Source organism: Lissotriton helveticus, chromosome 1_1, assembly GCF_964261635.1.
Source record: "Lissotriton helveticus chromosome 1_1, aLisHel1.1, whole genome shotgun sequence".
Lineage (NCBI taxonomy): Eukaryota > Metazoa > Chordata > Amphibia > Caudata > Salamandridae > Lissotriton > Lissotriton helveticus.
In genome coordinates this window covers 571,746,149-571,772,921 of record NC_136057.1, presented here as the reverse complement: position 1 = coordinate 571,772,921, position 26,773 = coordinate 571,746,149, and positions in this window count along the sequence as shown.

The following is a 26,773-nucleotide window of genomic DNA, read 5'->3' as shown; positions in this document are numbered from 1 at the left end:
ACAAGGTTGGCAGAATCAATAATTAACAGTTTGCAAAAAGGGCACAGATTTGTTGTACTCACCGAACGCGATCCACTGAGTTACTGAACCTCTCTACTAAGAAGTGATTTCCCAACTTTGACAGCTCTCCAGCCTCGTTTGACCTGCTCAGCGACCTTTCATTCCTTGGAGATATGGCCGCACGCCATTCAGAAAAGTAGCCAGGCCCGCCCTCGCCCAAAAAACCAGAACAAAAGCCTACACTTACTTGTGTTCTGGACAGGTTCAGCCCCAGAGGAAACAAACACATTCAATGATGGTGCTTGCACAAATACAGGACAAAATATGTACACGTTTGTCAGTTATTAATATTTAACAAAAAATAAACAATGAAAGGAGTCTTCTTTTCTAATGAGCCTCTTTAATACCTAATGATTTCACAACATCACCAAATCTCATTCCTCAAGTAACCCTCTCAACATCTGTTTTAGGTCTGGCCTGACAGGGCAGCTGTGAGATACATATTTTCAAATGCATAAATCAGATATTAAACCAATCATTGACAAAGATAATATATCTCGGCTGTGATACCTATTGACTTGGTGACAATGCTCTGATCTCCAGATGGCCCCCGAAAGAATGCACATCTAGGTGTCTCTCTTTGATTGGTGTGTCTTAAAAAATAGCACAATCCATTTAAAGATGGTCGCAGCGCACTTACACGAATCTAAAGCGATCATCTTTAAAAACACATTTTCATATTTTAAGAAACAGCCGCTGAAGATAGATTCGGATTTTGTTACTGACACGTTGTTCAGGGCTGTACAGCAGGAGCATAATCCACAAACTTTCTAGCAGGAAGGTTCCCTAGAAGAGTACCCACTTAAGAAAGGATCAAAATTGCTTTTATCGGGTCACTCCGCCTGCCCTCAGTATTTATCAAAGAGGCAGACCGCCGTTTACATAACCTGGGGATTGTAGGAGCTGCTAAACAGACCACACGGAGTCCTCATTGGCAGAGGACTGCAGTGCCACCAGCGAGTCCGTCTACTGTACAGTCACAGAGTCTAGGCTGGCTAGCCCCAACAACTCTATGCTCTTTGATGGGAAGAGTGACAGCTCCACTTCCCTCTCGTGGAGAACTTCAGCCAATACAGCATGCATCAGCGCCACACATAATTTAAAACCGTTTATTTAAATCAGCCCTGTCTGTGCATGGCCACCACGGCCAGCTCTAGCGTCAATGGCGCCCAGGGAGACCATTTATTTGCTACTCGTCTCTCCCATGACCTCCTCTATGGATTCCCTCACTACCACCCTCCACCAGGGCCTCCTTCCATAGCCTCTCTCTCACATACATTTCATTTGTCTTGAAGCACAGGTTGGGACTTGCTTAACTAATAAGTAGGTACTTCTACCCAAACAAACCATTTTCAGCAACTTTAGCAATAGATAATGAAAGACCGGGGAAAAAAGTGACACCCTAACCTATAATACATAACGTTCAAACCTATACCATGCAGTTTGCATGCAGCTCTTTATAAGACAGTTCATAAGTCACTGTGCCATATTTGCATTATAATTTTTGAACTCCATGTAACAAAAGTATATCTGTGACAAAAGCAGTAACCCACTGAGCTATTTACATAAAATGCAGTTAGGTTATCTTCATGAAACAGGTTCTTTCTCTGCCTAGTGGTCGTTTTACTCATCATAAATTAAGATGAGTAAAACGACCACTAGGCAACTATCTGATCTCTCTCTAGCTGAAACATTAATCACCAAAGTTATCTGGAGATTGTTACTGTTGCCTTATATTAGGAGGTTTATATAGACTTGTAAATCCAAGATTCAAAGTAGAGCTGAGCGAAATTATTATTGATGGGATGTGAAATTATGCCTCTGAGACATTTACCACACCTACAAGGCTGATGCAAAATGTGCGTTGCGAACATCACTGGCGACGTTTTGTACTTATAATAAAAAAACAAACCACATCATTTTTAAACATGACTCAGTGTTCAGAATTTCGAGCTGCCATTGAGCTCTCAATGAGGGCTCATTTGAAGTTTCTGGCCCGGCAGGACTCCAGGATGCTGTATGCAATCACTTTAATGTCCTGTTCTGTCACTCATTGTGTGCACATTACACAATTAGGTACTCCTCTAGTGGGTCGTAGGGGAAGACCCCCTGAACATGGATCAGAACTCAAGTTTGACCTGAAGTAGAAGCCCCCAAACTGGTCTCATTTAAGCAACCTGTAGTGTCGCAAAGTGGTAGGGATGGGGTCTGTGGTATATCACATTTAAATAAAGAAATAAGACATCTTGAAGTAATTAAGTGGGTTTATTAACCTCAGCCACAAACGCACGTTTTCAAAGTGACACAGCTAAATCATCACATTCTAAACCAGAATGAACACGTAGGTTCTAATATCTTAAAGAAACAGGCAAGTAAAATGCAACAGTAAGAACGCATTATCACACATCATTCTTCCTAACATAACAGAAACAAACAAAAATAAGAAAAAAGAAAGAAAGTAATATAAATAAGAACACATGTCAATTCTTATGTAATACGGCCTTACAACAACAATCAAACATGGTCTTTTAAGTAGACAGGTGCCCTACGTGCTCTTTGACTCCTTTTACATGAAGATAACATGTTGGATCCATTACTAGAACTGTTGTTAACATGATGGAATTTGTTACTTGACGAAGGATCTGAAACAGAAAGTTTAGAATTGACCACTACAACACGACTCTTATTCCATATTCTCCCATCCCCCGTCTTAATAGCATTCCTAAAGACCTTAATAACAGGTCTGACATCAGTATATTTTGACCCTGGCTTGCGTCCAACAGGAGTCTTAATTTTTACTAAATCACCAACGTTGACCACCTGATAATTTACAAATTTTCTGTTATCAAAATATTCCTTACGAGCAATTTGTTTGTCCAACTCTCTGTTTCTCCATTCACCTATATCATTATCTACCAGACCTTTATTTTTTTTCATCCACCCTGGACACCACAAAGTATTTGGAACCCTCCCTTTGAATAATTCAAACGGATACCTCCCAGTAGATGAATGAGGAGCAACTCGATAAACATTAATCCTGTCGTGACGAGTTACCTTCCAGTTCAAACCAGAAGATCTTGCTAACTGTATAGACTCTTTAAGAGTTTTGTTGACTCTTTCTACAGCACCATTTGTCTCAGGGTGATACAAAGAACACCTTTTATGTACAATGCCACATTTTTAAAAAAATTCAGTAAACACACTTGAACAAAATTGTGGTCCATTATCAGATAATAAGCTATTGGGAAAGCTTTCTTTGTTGAAAATAGCTTCTAAGAATTTGATGACCGATTCAGAGGAAATCTCTCTAACCGCACTTACTGCTATCCACCTAGAATACAAGTCAATTAGAACAATCAAATAATGAGTATCTAAAACTCCAGATAAAGGACCCAAGATATCTATTGCAACTTCATCCCAAGGGTGATTTGGCAACACTCTATTAACTAAAGGCATCTGTTTAGTCTTTAAAATGTTGTCACTCGCACAACATTCCACACAATCCCTAACTAACCTCTCAATCTCCAAATCCATGCCAGGCCACCAAAATTGCATACGTAGAATCTCCTTCATTTTCACTATTCCCAAATGACCACAATGAGCATGTGACAACAATTTTTTCCTTATTCCAAAAGGAGGAACAAGTTTAGTACCACGAGTTAATAAACCATCAGTAACTGAAAGTTCATCAGAAACTAACAACCAGGGCTTCTCTAAGTGAGAATTACCCTTCAAACTAGCAATAACTCTACAGATCTCTTCATCTTTCTCTAACTCTTTCATCCACTCAGACTCCTCTATCGCTCCCTCAGTAACCTCACACACATTGATAAACTCATCCATCTCATCCATCTCGTTTACACCTTCTACCTGAAAATTCTCTGTATCCACCAATCTTGATAAACAATCAGCAGATCTATTTGCCACACATGGATTATACTGTACTTCAAAATCAAATTCCTGTAGTGAAACAACCCATCTTCTAATTCTTGAAGATATAGCATCCAATCCTTTCTTCCAGAAAACCTCTCTTAAAGGCTTGTGATCTGATAGAATACACACCTTAGAACCCCAAATCAAATTTTTAAACTTCCTCAACGCCCAGAAAATAGCAAGAGATTCTTTTTCTATCACAGAGTAATTAAGTTCTGATCCCTTAAGACACCTTGATGAACAACAAATAAGAGAATCACATCCATTTTTCTTCTGAACAAGAACAGCACTGAGACCTTTGTCACTTGCATCAGTAAATAAAAATGTAGGAAGACCAGGAACAAATGCATGAAGAGAGGGGGCTTTGTTTAATTCTCTCTTGATACTCACAAATTCTCTCTTGCACTCAGAGGACCAATCAAAAACTACACTCTTGGCCGTCAACCTCCTCAAATTATGTGTCTTGTCTGCAAAATTAGTAATGAATTTCCCATAGAACTCAACCATTCCAAGAAAAGAGAGTAACTCTTCTTTATTAAGTGGTTCTTTGACCTTATCAATAGACTCAATTAAATCTTTCTTTGGGAAAACACCTTCACCAGTTATACGATGACCTAAATAATTTACCTCTTCTACCCTAAACTTACACTTACTTTTTTTAAGAGACATGCCCGCCTCATTTAAACGTTTCAGAACAGCACAGACACGTCTATCATGTTATTGAATATTGCTACCATAAATCAAAAGATCATCCTGATAACATTTAACACCTACCAACCCCTTCAAAATTCTAGACATGATTCGTTGAAAAACCGAGGCCGCTGACACAAGGCCAAAAGGCATCCTCTTAAACTTAAAAGTGCCCATGGGTGTAACGAAGGCAGTTAAATCTTGAGAGCACTCATCTAGCTCCACCTGATGGTAAGCGGAAGCCAGATCAAGAGTCGTGAAATATTTTGCACCTTCCAAAGTTCCCACCATCTCATCGATGTTTGGAAGAGGAAATCTATCCACCACAACGTCTCTATTTAAAGACCTTAAGTCTATTCATAGACGAATTTCTCCTGTTGGTTTCTTAGCAACCACAACAGGAGCAAGCCATTCTGTGGCCTCAACAGACTCAATAATATCATTCTTTACAAATTTCTCAATTTCCTCCTGAACTTTTACTTGTTCCATTAAAGGAATCCTTCTCACTTTTGCTACAACAGGGACAGCATTTTCTTTCAACTTGATATGATGCTTGTACCCCCGCTAACACCCCAAACTCTCTTTAAACACATTTGGAAACTGTTTAGAAAATACATCAGACAAATCATCATTTCTTTTGACGTGACCAGAATCACTCACTTCTTGAATCTGCACTTGTGGCGAAGCATTTGGATCAAGTTTTACCCCAAGTTGACGTTGATGTTGCTAACCCAACAATGCATCACCTTTCTTTGCAATATATATTTTTCCAACAATAATGCGGCACCCAAATTCTATTGCAGCCATAAAATAGCCTAACATTCTAATTGGTTTCTCTCCATAACCCAATGGTGCGATATCACATCTCATCAATTTCACATTTTTACTAAACATTTCATTGAATAATTTCTCATCAATTATGGTTATTTTAGAACACGAGTCAAATTTAAAATTTATCATCAAATTTTCAACGCTAACTAAATGAGAGGGATGATCTGTTTTTTTACAATTCACCTCAAAACAGACAGATCTTACCGAGGTTGTGACCATTTTTTTTTTAATTATCACCTTTATATGTTTTTGTTCTACAAAATTTAGCATAATGCCCTCTTTTACCACACAAATTACACAAAACCTTATGGGCAGGACATATAGATGAATTAACCAAATGACTAAATTGTCCACACCTAAAACATGAAAACTTGTTATATTGACTGGCATTTGAAGTACTAGGAAAAACATTTTGCTTCTCAGGTACTCCTGTACCCTCCTGTTTCTTAACCTGACAAACAATCTCCTCTACCTTAGCTTCCTCTTTTGAATCAGTACAAAGTGGTTTCTCCTTTTCTTTCTTTAATTCACCAACACACTTAGTCATATGTTCCACTTGTTTTGCAATAACCAAGACTTATTCCAGAGGTGGCTCATCTTTCAGCCAAAGTTATTTCCTTATGTCATCATGCGCACACCTCAAAACAAACTGATCGCGAATCCTTTCATCCAGAGTCTGCCCAAAATTGCAAGATGATGCCAACTTTCTGAGAGAGGATACATACTCTTCTACCGTTTCATCCTTTTTTTGTTCTCTTAAACCAAAAGGATACCTCTCCATTATTGTGCTGAGTCTTGGCAAATAATGTCGATCTAGTTGCACAATAGCAATTTCATACTCATTTAAGTTTCTTTGCTCTGCTGCAGTCAAATCTGGTAAATGTTCTAAAACATCCTGTCCTTCTCCACCTAAGCAATGTAGTAGTAGTGAATGCTTCCTTTCCGCACTTAAATTTGTCCCACATACCCTTGCATAGTTTGCAAATATTTTTTCCATTTTACATTTGGTTCTCCTGGGCTTGTTAGAAAAAAAGCTGGTTGCGTTACATTCTGCATTTTTTTTTTTAACTTCCCTTTTTTTTTTTAAATCTTGGGATATACTTCTTATATCTCCATGTTAAATATAAGTAAAATTTTATTATAAATAGCCAGATATTTCACCATGCAGAATTCCACCTACAAGAGTGTTTTCCTTTATGAATATTTTCATATGACACAAAATGTAATTCTCTTCTTTTCACTTTGCAAAAAAAAAAAAAAAAAAATTATCAAGAAAGAAAGTCTTTGTACTATAATGCTCAAAAACACTGACGGCAAGTTTTTAGTAGACAGAGCGTGTAATAATTGAAGATACACACATTCTTATTTCAGCTGCACTGACATATATCTTTCAGTTTGAACACAACGTCAAAGATGACAGCTGAACCGCAACACCAGAGTCAATAGCTGAACCGCAAGGCTAGAGACGCACAGCTGATCTTCCCTTATGTCAGCGACGGCAGCTGAACCGCAAGGCTAGAGACGCACAGCTGATCTTCCCTTACGTTAACAAATCCATTTTACGCGCACAGCATTTCACGCGCACAGCTTTCAATTAATGCTGATCCTCCCTTACGTCAGCAAAGTCATTTCACGCGCACAGTTTTGCATGCGCACGTCTTTAATTAATTTCAAATTAGACCCGTAAATCCTTTAATTTCCAATTCAGGCACCCTCCGCTCTCCTCACCGTAACTTTCCAACAGAGACAACAGATCTCTTTGTTCTTACTGCCGCTGTGAAGACAACGCTTCAATTCCCTTCCGATCTGCCACTGGAGGAGAGACGAAGTTCCGTTTTTTTCCTTCGTGTTGAGGTTGTTACTCCAATCGTCGCCAAATAAATGTGGTATATCACATTTAAATAAAGAAATAAGACATCTTGAAGTCATTAAGTGGGTTTATTAACCTCAGCCACAAACGGGCGTTTTCAAAGTGACACAGCTAAATCATCACATTCTCAACCAGAATGAACACGTAGGTTCTAATATCTTAAAGAAACAGGCAAGTAAAATGCAACAGTAAGAACGCATTATCACCGGGTCCTGTAGGCACCGAGAGTAATTCCGTACTTGGCCAGGTTAGGAAATTCTGTCCGGGCACTGGATCAGAGCTCCGGTAAGCCAAGGGGTAGAAGTCCTAGGTCATAGGGTTCTGTTCTCCAACCCAGCGTGCCTCAAAGCAACTGAGATTGGGTACTGCAGCCTTGGAGAGGTCTTCCCTGCTTGGCTGGGATTAGAATCTCAGACCTAACCTGGTGTCAGAGCTCGGGCAGGCCATGGAAAGGATGCCCATGGCCCTGGGCTCTGTTCTCTGGTCAAAGTGCCCGATATCTCGTATTCTTGGCTGGGTTAAGAAGCTCTGTGCTACTTTCTTTGGCTCACTGTGTCTGAAAGTGCATCAACACCTTCACAATTCTGCTCCCTCTCTTTCCTGGTACCTGATTTGGGTTCTCTCAGCTGTGATTTCCATTCCAAGGTTTGGCAGCTCTCCTCTACTGAACTAAGCAGTAAACCTTGCTTGTTATGTATGTAGGTTTCTTTTCTATGGATACATATATTTAAAAAATACTCCATATATAACAAAAACTTTAGGTTTCAAAATGAAAGGCTTCAGTATCTCATTGAATGTAGAGTATGTAGATGTAAGATGAGTGCCTTCATATAGGCTTCTGTCCCTTTTTAGAATAATACATATCGGTCAGACTAGAGTATGCAAATGTGATTAGAGGGAAAGTAACTGTAATAAAAATGTATAACAATATATTTTGAAATATTAATAACACTTTACATTTTCATGTATATGCAGTCTTTGTATATGCACAACATACATGGGTATGTCTGAACATGTAACAATTTGTACATGCATCATATGGATTGAATACAGTTATGTATTCATTGTACATCAATATTAATGTATCATGCTGATATGTATGCATGCAATATATATTACTATATATTAGATCTAGAAGTGTGGATATGTTTCTATTCATGTATATATGTGTTTTGTTTAATCATAGTAAAACACATTTATAACAATAAATATGTGTATTTTTCATTAGATCTACATCAAAATCCATCCTATTTAAATAACATAAGTTCAGGAGTGTGTCCATGTAGCTTTATGCTTCTGTCTATGAAAATGCATATTCTTTTTAACCCGTTGGCCGCGGCCGCGATTTCGTGGCAGTGCGGCACTTCCTCAAAAACGGGCAGGGCCGCGTCAGCCTTTGGACGTGTGCAGCACTACGAAGGTAGTGTTTGCGACGTCCAACAGCCGACAGCAGCACTTAAGGGGTTTTAAAGGGAAGGCACCTGTAAGAGTATTGCAGTATATTTAGAGAAATATATACATACATATATATTGTCAGAACTTGCATTCTTGTTTTCCCCTGACTTTTGGCCTTCAGACCTCCTGTTTTTTCTGACTTTTTTTTGCTCCCCTTAGGATTCTGTGCACTTTACCACTGCTAACCAGTGCAAAAGTGTTTATGCTCTTTCTCTAAAACCTTGTACCATTGGCTTATCCACAATTGGCCTATTTAATTTACGTATAAGTCCCTAGGAATGTGTGCTACCAGTGCCCAGGGCCTATAAATTAAATGCTGCTTGTGGGTATTCAGCACTGATTGTGCCGCCCACTTAAGTAGCCCTTTAAACATATCTTGGGCCTGACATTGCAGAGCCTCTATGTGCAATAACAATTCTCATTTCATAAATAGAGCTTCCACTATTATCTGCTAGAATACGTTTATAAGACGTACTCATTGTGGACCGCCTGAGTTGTCAGTCGAAACCAGAGCACTTCAATCTTTCACGTCCTTGCAGACAGCACGATGTGCACATTGCCAGCTGAACGCCTTACAAAGCTATTTAATTGATGACACAAGGAGCAGCAACAATTGCAGCATCAGCGGTGGGATGCTGACTTCAGCAGTACTCCTCTTTTATTTGTTTGGAGATGCAGATTATCCTCTCCAGTCCATCAGCATTGGGAGGCTGATTTCCGCAGTTCTCCGGCTTCAATTCTCTATGATGATGGACTATCCTTCTGGGCCCTAGTGATACAGCAAGGCTGAACGTGAAAGCCTGCATTCTTTGAGAATCAATTCAGATTCAGGGCTCCAGCGCACACTTAAAAGTGAGTGCCCTGTTGTTTTGGTGACAACATTATTACATAAAATGGTTATTAATGCTTCTGACAACGTTAATAATGCATGAAATGGGTCCTAATGCTTCTGACACATATTTCCCCTTCCCTTTTAATAGAGATGATGCGTCAATAGTTCCAGCAGCCCATATTGTTAAAAAATCCTCCATCTGTAAGCTGGTTCACTTCCCTTCCTGCCCTCACTATGGTAAGTTTCAACAGATATTTTGGCCCAGATATTGATCAACTCTGTTGAGAACTCGGTGACTAATTTTTAATTTGTATTTCTCATTCCTCTCAGTTTACCAACAAGCGCCTGGCTCGGGCCTATGTGAGTAACACCTTCTCGTTCTCTCTCACTTTTTATGGTGTACATTTCAAATATTGGGACACATTGCCCATTGAAGTCTCAAGTACATCTTTCATCCTCTGCCTGTCCTCACTATTCAGTGGGGGATATTCTCAAGAACGTGCGATAATCATCGCCAAAATCGGTTAATGCAATGTTTCATATCGCCGTCTATCAAGGGAAAATAACTCTGTGTTAACATCCTATTCACAACACGGCTGTACCATGCGATATTTTCCCAATAACGCGTCAAATGTCTGCGATAAAGTCACTGGGACGGAGATAAAAATGTAAACCCCAACGTGAAAAAAGTTGCGATGCCCCAAATCGCGATACAAAAAACAACGATAACAAGCGACAGGCCTGCAATTCCCACGCTTCATGTGGGAAAATGCACTATTAAAGCAACAAAAAAAACCACACCAAAACCAAAAGAAACTGCGTAGCACCATGGATGCACCCGGACCGAGTGCATTGGACAACTCGAACCCCACAAGCCCCACGGAGGACCAGCTAGGAACCCCATGGCCGGGAAAGGGCAAGGAGAAGAGGAAGAGGAAGACGGGGTTCAGCCCGCAGGAAAACCTGATCATCATCCCAGGGGTGATCATCACTACCAACAACTGTTCATCACCTCCACTGTGTCATTGGCAACACATATGGAAATATGGCAGTTCATTGTGAACAACGTGAATGCAGTCAGAGTGTTGAGGAGGTCAATAGAGCAGGTCAAGAGCCGCTGGCATGATGTGAATAGCCAAACCAAACAGAAACCTGCTGCCAACCCGGAAGGCAGCGACCGCGACTGGAGGTGGGAGTCCTGTGCCACAGGAGTAGCTGGATGAGCTGGAGGGAATGGTGGCCACAGTCAGCAGTGTGGAGAAGATGGCAGGAGTTGGGGATCCAGACACAGCTCAATATGACCTGACCCAACAGCAACGGGGTGAGTAACGACCAGGAACTGGGTGGACGGGGGGAGATGGGCACAATGGCACACATGTACAATTATGTGTAGCACACTGCACACCCACATTGATTGTGGAACATGTCCCTGATATCCTAGGCATACTGCAGCACATATAGAAACACCAAGTAGGCCCCCGTCCACTATATGCACAAAGGGGACCCTCACCCTAACACCAATCTCACATCCTACCCATGCACATGTGTTGAATCCAGCAAAGCAGCAGCTCTGTGAGCCATACTGACAATGCAAGTGACACTGCATGACCAGTAGCATGGCTGCAGCCAAAATACATGACATGGTGCACAACACGACACTGAGGTGGCCCAGTGTGGATCACATCCTCAAAGGAGCAGGTCAAACTCTGACACATCTACGTGCACATGCAACCCCTGATGTCAACAACACATCTGCAGGCTAACAATGCACAAGAGTACAAAAACCGTCCAAGAGCACAAGTGACCCAAGTCGCCAACATATCAGCACCGTAAAAGCACACAAGTCAAAGGCACACCGCCTCAAAGGGATAAGTGGCCGCTAAATCAGAGCTGCAGGGGTGACTCTCCCACAAAGCAGCACACACACATAGCAATCACAGCACATCAACATTGACGACTAGGTGGTACAAAGTGCAACACTTTCACTAAGAACAGAGGACACAACTGGTGCCGCTTGTGCATAGAAACTGGTCAATCACATCTGGCGTAGCAGGAAACTGTGAGATGATAATGTACGAGTATAAACACACATCTGTGATGTAGTCAAAATGTCCACTGCCTCCCATCATATAGCCAGCTCCTTCAAAATAAACACAATGTACATTGTCATGCAGTCTGAATGTAAACATGTACCATGCGTCAACATAAATGGAACACACTGTTAACCTACACCTCCCCTTCACATTGCAGAGGGGCAATCAACACCTCGTGCAGAGCAGACCAGACATCTCTTCAATGGTGATGAGGAGGAGGACCCCCTGGCCATTTGCTCCGACACCCTCCAATGGCTCGTGGATAGCCTCCGCACCCCACCTCCAGGAGCAGGGCAGCCCAGCTGCATCGAGGTGACCCCACCCCCTGCACAGACCACAAAGCAGGAAGCATCCACCACCACGGCTGGCTCCCAGCACCTCACGGAAAAACACATGGCATTCCAACACCATGTGTTAGACTGCCAGAGGGGGCTGGCTGAACAGTTGCTGGTGGGTTTAGCCCTCATGGCAGCCACACTTGATGCCATACATGGGTGTATGAGTTCCATCAGGGACCACGTACAGTCCCTAATGGACACCCACAGTCCGTTCCATGCTCTACAACACTCCTTGGCTGACCTCGCTGGAGCCATTACTTGGATAGAAGAACTGCCTAGTCAGACAGGCTCCAGCGATGTCAGTCGGCAGTTGCGACACATGTGGAGGTCAATGAAGAACATGGAGTGGATGCAGGCTGAAAGGATGGCTGCCATGGATGTACACCAGCGAGATGTCGCTGGGATATTCCATGCCCTGCAGAACCTCATCTTGCCATTGCTGCCACAAAGCCTGTCCCAGATGACTGCTGAAGAAACTTTGACACACACACCTCCGCCCCCTGATGTGTCAGTGGCACACAGTGAGGCAGCCATACCACCTCCACCCCCTGATGTGCCAGTGGCACACAATGAGGCAGCAATAACACCCCCACACATACATAAAAGGGCATAGGCTAGACCAAGTTTGGACATCGAACTTGGAAATCTCCAAACTCCTAATTTCTCCATGCACTTGGTCAGATCACTATTTTATTACATTTACGATCTCATGCACTCTCCCCAACAAAAACCCATTGACTAGAAATCATGTGGCAAGAAACTGGAAACGTGCCAATGTTGAGGAATTTTGCTCCCTACTTACCACTACATCCCCTGCCGTTCACAAGTCTCTCCATACTCAAGAATTAATCATCAAGGATTGGCTGGAATCTGCCAGTGACAAAATTGCCCCTTTTAAAAAAAATAAAAACTCTGCGCCCCCATGAGGCCCAACGCTGGTACTGCAATGACCTAAAAGTGAAAAAACTCGCCCTTAGGTAAGCTGAGCACCGCTGGAGACGAGATTATTCTCCAGATAAAAAGGATTGTTATGTAACACTTCTCAAAGAGTATAAAAATGCCATCCTTCAGACTAAGGCAAAATACTTCTCCACTAAAATCTTAAACTCAGCAAACAAGTCCAAGGAGATCTTTTCCATAGTCAATGAACTCGCGAAATCAGACCGAGTTATGCCCAAACCCGCTCCCTCACAATCTCTACGTGACTCTCTTAACCACTATTTTATTGGGAAAACCGCTTCCATCAAGGCCAGGATTTCCTCTCCAATACCCATTTCAGCCCCTTTAGCTTCATGTAAAAACTCATCTTCATTTGAACAAATCCCTCTCATCTCAAAGGAAAACTTCAGGGTCCTTTTTGGGAAAGTTGTGTCCGGCTCCCCCACAGACTGTTTCCGCCCTCACATTCTACGTGAAGCCTTCCTGAATGCTCAGACCCACCTCTCGCACTTCCTAACAACTCTCTTAAACTTGCCATTGTCCCCAACTCTTTCAAAAGCGCTGAAATTGTCCCGATATTGAAAAAGCCCAACTCTGATCCCCTGGTTCTTAGTAACTACCGCCCTATTTCACTGCTGCCCCACCGAGGGAAATTCTTGGAAGCTCATGTCACAAATTGTTTTAGTTCTTTCATCGAACTTTCCAACTTTCTGGACCCGCACCAGGCAGGGTTCCGATCAGCCCACTCAATTGAATCAGTTATCCTTGCGGTAATGGACGAGCTCAGAAGGGGGCAGACAGCAACCTCACCCAGGCCTTGGTATTGCTTGATCTTTTGGCCTCCTTCGACACGGTCGATCATTACTCTCCTGATCGACCATGTCAGCAGCGCCGGGATCCAGGGCCTGGCGTTAAACTTGGTTCCTTCCTTCCTCATTAACCAATCTCAAGCGGTCCGTTTGACTAATTTCTCATCTAAAAAAATGAAACCTACTGGCAGGGTCCTCCTTGTCACCTCTCCTTTTTAATTTATATCTATTACCCCTGACCCGTCTACAACGTGAAACGAGGGTCGATACCTTTAATTATGCAGACGACATGCAGCTGGTGTACGACATTAACCCCTCTCCTTCCTCAGTGTCCAACTTCCAGTCTACTATGTGTTTCATTAGTGATTGGATGAATGCCTACCAACTGAAACTTAACCCGAACAAAACCTAGCTAATTTTGACTGGGGGCCCTCTCAACCCTTGGAGCCCTAGCTTCTGGCCTCCCCTCCTGGGTAAGACGCCACTCCCAGTCGGCTCGGTCAAAAGTCTGGGAATTGTAATCAATCAGCAGTGACCTGTCCATGAAAGCCCAGATTAGCTCAGTAGTATCCGTCTGCTTTTTTCATTTGCGCAGTATCTGAAAAATCAGCAGATTCCTGACGATTGACGCTCTGACCCTGGTCGTGCTAGCTTTGGTACTCTCACGTCTCGACTATGCTAACTCGCTATATGTTGGTATACCAGCTTACCAACTACATCATCTGCAGCTGTTGCAAAACCACGCTGCCAGACTAATTGCCTGTCAGCCCAGCAGACATCACATTAAACCCTGCTGATAAGCCTACATTTGCTCCCAGTAGCCAGACGTTGTGCCTTTAAATTGGGCTGCATCATCTTCAAAGCCCTTGCTGGGAATGTTTCTGCCTTCATATCTTCTATGATCAAACGCTCCATCCCTTCCCGGAATCTGCACTCCTCCAACCTCAACCTACTGTCCACCCACCTTTTCAAACGCAAAAAGCACGGAGGGCTCAGATTTGCGGTCCTGGCCCCACAACTCTGGAACTCGCTCCCTCTGGAAGTGAGAACAGCGTCCCGCCATGCCCAGTTCAGAAAAAAGCTCAAGACCTGGCTGCTCTCCCAAGCATATCAGTGAGGTGGTTGCCCACTTAATACTTCGTCTTTTCCGCCCTCAGTGCCATGAAACTGCCTGCGCTTAAAAAGTCCCTTTAACATTAACATTAACACACCTGACACAGAAGACATATCAGAGGACTAAGATGTGGATGGTAATGACTCTGTGTGAGAATGGTGGTTGCAGCATTCATCCCCCCATATGGCCTGTTCCTAATTGCTTCAGTCCTCTGCATCATGCCTTGGAACAACACCTTCCACTGTCCCTGGAAACACCCTGCGACATTCACCTGGACCTCAACATGAACTGTCATATCTGCTCTGGTTACCAAATGACACAGCAATCAGGCTGCACACTGAACTCTTCCTTATCCTATTAACTTGTCATTCCCCAAAGGACTCTGGTTGGCCCTACAATGGCCAGCCATGTAATGTGGATTTTGCATGGTCATGTACTGCTCCAGCCCAGACACTCCATAGAATGTGAATAAAACATTCCAAATCACACAGATGTGTCATGTCTATGTTCAATCCAATATAAAAGTATGGCTTTATTAGGGACATTGAGTGCACAAAAAAGTACACCTTGGGAAATGACATCAATGCTCATGTTTTACCTTGACCCACATGGCCATTTAGATGACTTTGAAGGTGTGAACTAGCTGTGGCCTCGTTGCTCATGTACAACAATCCGGCAACCCCCCAACGTAGCCCCACGTCCAAGTATTAAATAGGGCTGTGTGTAAAAATGTCTAATTAAGTAGCAGGCCTAAAGTGGTGTCCCCATCACATGTGACAACAACATCTCTTCACATACATACTCACACAGCCTGCTATGATGGATCACATTGATCCACATTGCAAGAAGTTGGACACCATACTCACATTGCTGAAGACACGTAAGGGCACAGGTCTACCAGCAACTATCCCAACCACAATGTGTGGCTCACAAAGGTGGAGCTGGCAATAATGACTCAACCCCAAGTGAAATGCATCAGTCAGTCCCTCCCTGTGTATAGACAGTGCTCAATGAGGCACACGATTTGTCATTATAATCAACACTCATCACAGTTGAACACTAGTGAAGTTGCGTAGACTTTGTTAGCATGTGCGTGTCAGTACGGGCAAGACAAGGGCCACAACATGCAGACCAAGGTTTCAGACACTAACAGCCAGCATAGATACATTTAGAGGTGCAAGAAATGGGGAGGCAAAAATGAACACCAATCATTACGGATGGCAACTGTCTCAGCCCACCTTACCTTGCTGGACGAGTCATGTGATGTTTAGCGATGGCTCATTGCCCCCTGTCAGGGGACACGACTCACAGCCAATGGGATCTGCATAGTGCTGTACCACCGGACTGCCCTGTCTGTCTGGTATGCTGACAGTGAGCAGTTGAAAGGGTCCAACAAGGTCACATGTAGTACTACATTGCCATGTGTGTACTCTCCCTCCAGCAGTATGTCAGATTTAGGAACGTTACCAAACGTTTGCTGTGCAGCTCCACCCATGGGACTGCCTCACCTTGCACAGGTGTGTGTCAACAAGCATAGATGCACGCACATGCATTCTGAGTCCAGGCGAATGCAGATATGTCCACTGTTGTGGTGGGATATATCACCATTCCTCCAAGATGCAACAATGTTTTGGGACCTGTGATCTGGGTTACAATCAGTTGTGGTTGCAGGAATGTAATTACTCGTCCATGAATGCGAGCGCAGCTTCCTGGGCAATGAGTTTCAAGAGTACTTCGTTGTCGAGTTTAACGAACATGAGGGCGAGCCAATCCATTAACTGGTCTGAACAGATGTGCTCCATCCGCGCCATTTCACCAATCCGCAACACAGCCCAATAGGGGAGCGCCTCGATGTGGTCACTGCACACGAGGACTTGTGTAATCTCCCATGCCCAACTGCCAGCACATACGTCAAATATCAAGACATCCCATGCACGGGTATCATGCTTACACTCCTAGTCATGGGTCAACAGGGGGCGCACACACAAGTCATAATCCAGTTCAGCTACCGTTGTGTTGGATAGGCAGACATCCATGGGCCACTTGGATGTGCATGATTGACAGTGGAACCAGGGCTGGATGCTGGTAACGTACGCAAGACGGAAGCTCAGACAGTAACTGATGCGTAACAACGCCAGTGGCATTGCACCCAACAAATGCAGCATACATGCACGGTACAGTTCCACGTGACAGGGGTTGTGCATGTGCCCGGGATGTCCTGCCATTGTGTTTGTGGCTGGCGAAGAACCGGCACTCTTCTGACCTGCGGCATTTATGTGGAGATATGCCACAGCTTGGAGCAATGAGTTGTATGTGTGTGCGAAGTTTGGAGGTATGGGTTATTGTGTACGTAAGTGTCATGGGCATCCCATGAAGGAGTACCTCAAGTTGGGACTTCTGTGTGTGGGGTGTGGATACGTTGGTCTTTCATTAGCACTGTGCTTGGTGTGGGAGTCATCATCATCTACTGTGGCATCTCTCTCAGGGGGTGCCAGCAGCATTCAAGGCCAAGGTCGGAGGTGCAGATTTACTTCCGCCTTATGTATTGAGACAAAGGAGCTTTCATCCCTAATGTTAGTCAGACTACTGCTTGCATTCTGGAAATGTGATGTGGCTTTCGTGCTGCAATTGAGGCCAGGCCTTAGGCTTATGGTGCACCAATAGCGACACAGAAACAACAGTTGGCATGTATGAGTCAGGAGCCCGATTGGCATTGCGCTCCTTGTACAATCTCTCTCTTTCTCTCTCTTTCTCCCTCTCTCTATTGTTTCATTTCAGATGTCCCTTATCTAAAAGTCCTAATGAAACCCCCATTCCATCACGGGGTCGAAATGTCAACAACTAATGTCATTATGAATCATATCCAAAAGTGGCCTCTTGAGGATATTCTTATTTATGAATGGTTGTTTTTGTATGTTACCAAATCTTATTGTCTTGTTTATTATAGTCTACTCTTTTTTCTAAACCTGGTGTGAGATTTTTCGAGTGGTACTTTCACTGATTTACTGTTTGAAGGGTTTTAACAAATGCTTTACAGATTCCTTTCAAGCTAAGCATGACTGCTCCGTGCCAAGCAACCAGAGGGTGAGCACAGGTTAATTTGGGGTTTGCTTGTGCCTTACCATGACTAGGATTGTGGTTGCTGCTTGACCAGTGTAGGAACTGGGGTCACCAGTTCCCCGGGGGTAGCCTGGCACGAGCAGGTAGGCGCCCGAAAGCTTAAGTGTTTAGTGACTACACAGCACACGCATCCATTAAGACAAGAAACGCACACGGAATGACTGAGACCACACCAGTATGCTGGATTCAAATCAATAAACTATTTATATAAGATTAGCATCAGGGTGTTCAAAAATACACAGGAATATAACTTATTAGCTTCTCTTAAAAACACATGTGTTTCATCACTCCGCAATAAATACTAAAATGAATAAATATTAAATATTAGATCACTGTAGGTTTGGCAACAGCCTTGCTCTTAATCAGCACCTGCAAGGAATTCTTTATAAAGATATTCAATTAACATTGCATCAAGCATCATTAACCATTTCATTTAGTGTCTGGAAGCATCCAGGAATCTTTGGCAATAAAGGCATAAATACTTAAAACATTTTATCATCACATTTCAATACTCCTGACTGGAGAGAAATAACCTTTCTTTACACAGTGATAACCAGGGCCTTATGTTGCTGTAAGCTGACAAGAGATGTGGCACTGTGTAGGAGTAAACATTTCATGGAGATTTACCAGCTCCCTAATCAGGAGTAACCATTGCCTTACCCCAGGATAAACAAGTCATTAGCCATCAGGTAGAGTTACACAGCACTATCTGAAAATATTACCCCTTGACCTCTATAATTCTAGCGGTACACCTCCAACACTTTAACTTTTATATTTTAATACATATGGGCAAACATCAACATTTTTTTGAATTTATAGTTTTATTATTTTTTTCACTTTAGTTATATTTCTTAGTACAAAAATTTCTCATTTATCAGTTTATCATATCAATTTATATATTTCCAAAAACACATCATATAAAACACATAATACTACAATGCAATCAATAAAAAACACCATTCCATGCAGAGAAAACAATATATGAAAAATTGGACATTCTCACAAATGCATACACCCCATTCTAGTCATCCATACTACATTCATTCTTTATTCTGCGTCTGAGGGATCGCAGATAGAAGTGCGAAATGATACGCCAGGTCGACGCGTTTCTGCAGTATAGAACCGCCTTCCTCAGGACCTTTCTTGCAGAATACTCATGTATTCAAAACGATATTTTATAAACCCTGCATGGTTGGGTATCTGTAACGATAAATGACATACATTTGTTTCACTTATTTCTCTTAATTCATGTTACTTTTACATCAATTGAATCAATTGCGTTGCCCTATGTACAACAAAAAGGAACTACTCATTTACATGTATTATTCTTTAGTTATTTTATCTCTCATGTAGTTGAACCTGAAACAAACAATGCACCATCACCGCTAGGGTTCTCATCATAGACACAAAACCATTATTTCATCATTTTTAAAAGGACTTTATACCACTATGAGTGACTTCAAAATTTATATACATGTATTGTTTGGGTAAGTCATTATCAGAGAAGACTCCTTGGGTGGAGATTATCTCATATAAACAAAATTATTACCACATTACAGGTTGAGAATATTGTCACCTTAAACAAAAACAGACGCAGTTTTAGTGAATAGTGTACCTTCAAATTATCAATGGACTACTATCCAGCCTCAGGCACAGACTTCAGAGCTTATATTTATGGAGCTTCCTGTATCAGAGTGAAAACAACTTTTGTCACTTCTCTGAGGTGCTACAGTTTAATAAAGGAATTTTTAAGTAGTTACATACAAAGCGCTTACCAATTATATCAGGTATCGACTCTTCCACTAGTTGCAAAAGCGAAGGATTGTTGTGTTCATTTATTTTAAAAACCGATATTTATCTGCAGAAGCCCAAGAAAAAACAACAAAAGAACCCTGTCTCACTAATGCTTGGCATTAAAAGGTGTTTTAGGTTTTTTACAGGTTTTGTCAACGTTATTACTGACCTTGCATACAAAACGCCTGACCATTAAATCAGCTAGCAACTCTTCCAGTAATTGCAAATGCGAGGGATTGTTGTGTTCCTTTGTTTTGAAACCGATGTTTATCTGCAGAGGCCCAAAAACAAAACACAAAGACCCTGTCTCACTAGTGTTTGGCATTAAACGATGTTTTAGATTTTTTACAGGTTTTATCGACTTTATTACTAACCTTATTTGTGGGTGCTTTAAATTCCTCCCGCAAAACGTCTTCTAACGGAGGATGATTAACGCGACCTAAGTCGTCACAGCGCCCTTCATTGTTTAATCTCGGGAAGATGTAAATTCAAGTAGTCTGAAATAGACGACAATGCATGCTCGTCAAGAAAAAGAGTTCTAGGTGTTTACTTATCTTTTTAAATGTTCTCTTTAAATTATCTAATTTACCCGATTGCCAACTACGCTGTACTTACTTTTGTATTTCTCCTGTAGGATCTGTGTGAATCCAAACAAACGTGCCCTCGCGCTGCTCCGGTAGCCTAGAGTGTTATCGGTCTACCAACTTTTATATCTGCGATGTTTTGGCGCCACAAGGCTGATCACATGATCGGGACCCTGGCGGCCATTACTAAGTGGTGTTAAGGAAGTGTTTACCACTCTGTGGTGGAATGTATATCGTCATAGGGAGCGCCTCAAATGCGGTCATGTGATCGAGAGACAGAAACAGCCATTACTAAGTGGTATTCTAATGGATGTTTACATCCTATCATCCCCCTACGTTGCAGTTTTAGTGAGAACGTTATTTAAGTATTGGTAGCATGTTTCTATAGGACAAGGAACGATATACCCATCAGGAATGACTACTGATTTTTATTTAAGATTACCAAGAATGCGGTAACTCAAAAAATGGTATCTATGGAGTGCTATTTATTTATTGGAGGAAACCGAAATCCAAAAATTGGACACAAATAAAATTGTCCTGCTTCACTTAAATGTGATATATTGCAGGCATTATAGCACCTATCTCACAATAATATTCCTATTTTGTTTTTATCCTATCTGATATACGTGTAGTGTTTTATCACCATGGATCTGGTCACATGGTCAAGACCATGGCGGCCATTATAGAGTGGTGTTAGAATATCTTTACCCCTCTTCAATCAAATAAATATCGTCCCTAGGAGCACCTCAGATAGGATCAAATGCTCATAACACAAAGCGGCCATTGGTCAGTGGTAACATAATCGATGTTTCCATCATGCCATCCCTATGCTTTGCAATTATAATAACCGCATAATTTTAACATTGGTGGCAATGTGTTTGCATGAAAAGGTACGGTATAACCATTGAAGAAGAGTACTAATTATTATTTCAGAATACCAAGAGTTTACTATTTATTTAACAAGGGACATAAGACTCTAGCATTAGGCCAGAAAAGAGCATGTCCTGCATCATTTTTATGTGATGTGCTGAAGGCATTATAACACTACTCTCTCGATAATATTCTTAGTACGGTTACAAGATGTGACATCTGTATGTTTGATCTATTTAAGGGAGTTACTCTGTCACATACCAAGAAATATTTTCGTTAAGGCCCCTTCTGACACTATCAAAGTAAAAAATCCAAAAGCATTCCCGCTTTTTCCTAGTTCTTTCCGGTAATTCACCTTTCCTGCATTGGATTTTTTCAAGAATACACCACTTAAGTTCTGACTCATTGTGGTTATGGTCTATACAATGTTGGGTCAGAGGTGATGTCAGCTTGTTCGTTCTTACTGACGATTTATGTTCGCTAAATCTTAGCCTGAATTCGCGTCCGGTCTCGCCTATGTATGCCAACCCACATGGGCATACAATATAATAGACGATATTTTTACTGCGACAATTTGTAAATGATCTTAAAGTAATCATTTTGTCATTGTGAAGCAGACTATTACCTGTGATTGCGGCATCACAAGCGTGACAATTGCCACATCTGTGGTTACCACGAATCGTGTCTCCACTTGTCAACGTTGTTTGTTTCTCTACTGAGACAATTTTTCTTCTGGTGTGAACCAGACGATCTCTTAGATTCTGATTACGTCGATATGTCACCAATGGTTTCTCTAAATTTGTTTCACTTTCAACCTCCAATATTCTCCAGTTTTTGTTGATTATGTTTTTAATTTTATAATTAAGTGTGGAGTGATTTACAACACATACAATTTTGTCTTGACTCTTGTTTCTCTTATTTTTCAGCAGGGCATCTCGGTCGTAATATCTCGCCCTCTTAAAGGCCTGGCGAACCAAACGATGGGGATAACCTCTTTCTATTAATCTTTCCCTTAGATGTTCGCTGTAATGGTCATAGTCTAGAAGCGATGTGCAGTTTCGTCTAATACGAAGGAACTCCCCAAAGGGGATAGAATCCTTCTGACAATGGGGATGAAAACTTTCAAACTGGAGAATAGTATTCTTTGCCGTTGGCTTTCGAAAAAGGCTTACCTTCAAAGCTCCATCCTTCCCTTCAATCGTGATGTCCAAGTACTCAACTCTTTCCTGGCTATAGTTAGAGGTAAATTTAAGATTTACATCACTAGCGTTAAGCCAGAGAATGAACTCTTTCAATTGTGTAAGTTCCCCATGCCAAACAAAAAAAATGTCATCGATGAAACGTCTCCATACGGAGACGTTCTCGAAAAAGGGGGCATTTGGATTAAAAATGTTTTTTATCTCCCACTCACCCATATAGGTGTTTGCCACCGACGGCGCACAAGAAGCGCCCATACTTGTGCCCTTTATTTGCTTGAAAAGGTTTCCCTCAAATTCAAAGAAATTATTTAGGAGCACAATTTCCAAGCATTGAATGATAAATTCATCTGGTCTGTTTTGGGGATATCTCTGCAATAAAGCATAAACTGCTTGTAACGCTTGACATTGAGGTATGTTGGTGTACAACGCCTCAATGTCAAGCGTTACGAGGATGTCCATCGCAGGATCGAATGCCAGGCCCTCAATTTTATTTATCATGTCACCCGTGTCTTTCACAAATGACTCATATTTCTGAGTTAAGGGGCATAAAAAGGTGTCTACATATTTAGATAATGGTTCGGTGTTGGAACCAATAGTCGATATGATGGGACGTAGGGGTGGGTTGATTTCATTTTTATGAGTCTTGGGGAGACCATACATAGTTGGTGTGATAGGACAGATTTTATTCAGGAATTGCAATTCCTTCTCACAGATATATCCATTGGTGAAGGCCTCTTGTGTCATTTCACCAATTGACCCACTTAGTCTAAGTAATTCTCTAGTGGTTGCAGGTCTATAATGTTCTGTATTTGATAACATATCTCTCATTCTGTTATCATAGTCCACTCTATCAAATACCAAAATACCACCCCCCTTATCACAGGGTTTTATTACCAGACTTGTGTTGTTACCAAGGTCCCTGAGTGCCAAGTTTTCCTGTTTCGTAAGGTTATACTTAAACCTCTCTGGTCTAGTTAGCAGTCTATTTACGTCTGCCAGGACCTGTCTTTCAAAAATCTGAACTTCTGGGCCAACCATATCCAGTGTGGGCGAAAAAATGGATGGGGGTTTGCAATTTGAGAGATTATCTTCCTCATCAATTAAGTCTCTTCCCAGAAAATATTTTTTCAACCTAACCTTTCTAAAAAAGGCATGAAGATCAACATGTAGTTTAAATTTGTTCAATGCAGTAAACGGAACAAATGAAAGACCTCTACTCAAAACTGACGACTCCTCGTCTTTTAGTTGACTTGATGAGAGGTTATAGATAGGAAAAAGTATTTTTAACTAGCCTATCTTCTCGTGTGCCCCCTACCACCAATACTGCTGATTCCTGGTTTTTACATAACGTTGTTGAGGTTGTGGGGTCGAGGTATGTGCGTTCCCTCTGTGTTGCTGCCAGTGTACTTGTCTGCCCCTGTAAGGGCCCCTCGATAAAAAACCCCTATTATGGAAGTTGCGTTGTCCTTGTCTTCCTTGGAAAGGTCCAGAGTTATACCCCCCTCCCCCACTGGGGCCGGGGTTACCAAAGTTATCACTGTCAGACCCTGACGAACCAGTGTCAGAAAAATTAGTGTAATTTTTTCTAGGCGGGTAGTTCGGTGGGAACTCATTAGAGTTGCCTCCTTGATAATAGCTTGGGTTTAAATAAGGATACATTTTCTCCTTAGAGAACCACCTTACATCATTTTTCAATTTCTCCGTTTTCTTATTTGTTAGGTAGATTTCAAAATCTTTCATATCTGTTTGTATTTTTTCTAGTTTTTCTTTAGCTTCTTCTACTGCATCTGATGCTTTTAATTTTTCCTCTAGTTTTTGAATTTCATCATTCAAAGTGATAAGAATGTCTCTGGCCGTCTCTATAATTAGTAACATCCAATCTCTGGAAAAGCGATTGGATATCAGAGACCATCTTTCTAAGAATTTACGTATCTCAATGAATAACGCTGGAGCATTCCTTACTCTGAGGCCAGTTGGAATGACCCCTGCTAGTAGATATTCCCGCATATAATATGCGTGTGATTCAATGCGTCTGGCTCTTTTCCTGAGATTAAGCAAATTCTGCCACTCACTATTGTCACCTAAGGTGTTGCTAGTGGTATTGTTTTTATCTACCACATGGCCCAATAATGAGCTGAAATCAGCATCTGAGAACCCAAAGGTTTCCATGTTTTAGATTTTTCAAAAAATGCTCAAATGCAAACGGAGGTGCCAATTAATGCTCACTCCTAACGATTGTCCTTATAAAAAATCAACAAGATATGGAGTGAATGATGAAGATACTGCTTTGTGTCCAGTAGAGAGCAACAGTGATGCTACACCGCTCAGAACATGCACAACCCACAAAAGTAGATAATACGTGCGTCAGCTGATCAATCAACTGAATCCCACAGTTCAACAACCGCGAATGTATTAACATATGAATGGGACCCCCTCTATATATACTGCAATGGCCAGGGAAAGAGAGGAAAAGCAAAACACTATCTGAAAATATTCCCCCTTGACCTCTATAATTCTAGCGGTACACCTCCAACACTTTAACTTTTATATTTTAATACATATGGGCAAACATCAACATTTTTTTGAATTTATAGTTTTATTATTTTTTTCACTTTAGTTATATTTCTTAGTACAAAAATTTCTCATTTATCAGTTTATCATATCAATTTATATATTTCCAAAAACACATCATATAAAACACATAATACTACAATGCAATCAATAAAAAACACCATTCCATGCAGAGAAAACAATATATGAAAAATTGGACATTCTCACAAATGCATACACCCCATTCTAGTCATCCATACTACATTCATTCTTTATTCTGCGTCTGAGGGATCGCAGATAGAAGTGCGAAATGATACGCCAGGTCGACGCGTTTCGGCAGTATAGAACCGCCTTCCTCAGGACCTTTCTTGCAGAATACTCATGTATTCAAAACGATATTTTATAAACCCTGCATGGTTGGGTATCTGTAACGATAAATGACATACATTTGTTTCACTTATTTCTCTTAATTCATGTTACTTTTACATCAATTGAATCAATTGCGTTGCCCTATGTACAACAAAAAGGAACTACTCATTTACATGTATTATTCTTTAGTTATTTTATCTCTCATGTAGTTGAACCTGAAACAAACAATGCACCATCACCGCTAGGGTTCTCATCATAGACACAAAACCATTATTTCATCATTTTTAAAAGGACTTTATACCACTATGAGTGACTTCAAAATTTATATACATGTATTGTTTGGGTAAGTCATTATCAGAGAAGACTCCTTGGGTGGAGATTATCTCATATAAACAAAATTATTACCACATTACAGGTTGAGAATATTGTCACCTTAAACAAAAACAGACGCAGTTTTAGTGAATAGTGTACCTTCAAATTATCAATGGACTACTATCCAGCCTCAGGCACAGACTTCAGAGCTTATATTTATGGAGCTTCCTGTATCAGAGTGAAAACAACTTTTGTCACTTCTCTGAGGTGCTACAGTTTAATAAAGGAATTTTTAAGTAGTTACATACAAAGCGCTTACCAATTATATCAGGTATCGACTCTTCCACTAGTTGCAAAAGCGAAGGATTGTTGTGTTCATTTATTTTAAAAACCGATATTTATCTGCAGAAGCCCAAGAAAAAACAACAAAAGAACCCTGTCTCACTAATGCTTGGCATTAAAAGGTGTTTTAGGTTTTTTACAGGTTTTGTCAACGTTATTACTGACCTTGCATACAAAACGCCTGACCATTAAATCAGCTAGCAACTCTTCCAGTAATTGCAAATGCGAGGGATTGTTGTGTTCCTTTGTTTTGAAACCGATGTTTATCTGCAGAGGCCCAAAAACAAAACACAAAGACCCTGTCTCACTAGTGTTTGGCATTAAACGATGTTTTAGATTTTTTACAGGTTTTATCGACTTTATTACTAACCTTATTTGTGGGTGCTTTAAATTCCTCCCGCAAAACGTCTTCTAACGGAGGATGATTAACGCGACCTAAGTCGTCACCGCGCCCTTCATTGTTTAATCTCGGGAAGATGTAAATTCAAGTAGTCTGAAATAGACGACAATGCATGCTCGTCAAGAAAAAGAGTTCTAGGTGTTTACTTATCTTTTTAAATGTTCTCTTTAAATTATCTAATTTACCCGATTGCCAACTACGCTGTACTTACTTTTGTATTTCTCCCGTAGGATCTGTGTGAATCCAAACAAACGTGCCCTCGCGCTGCT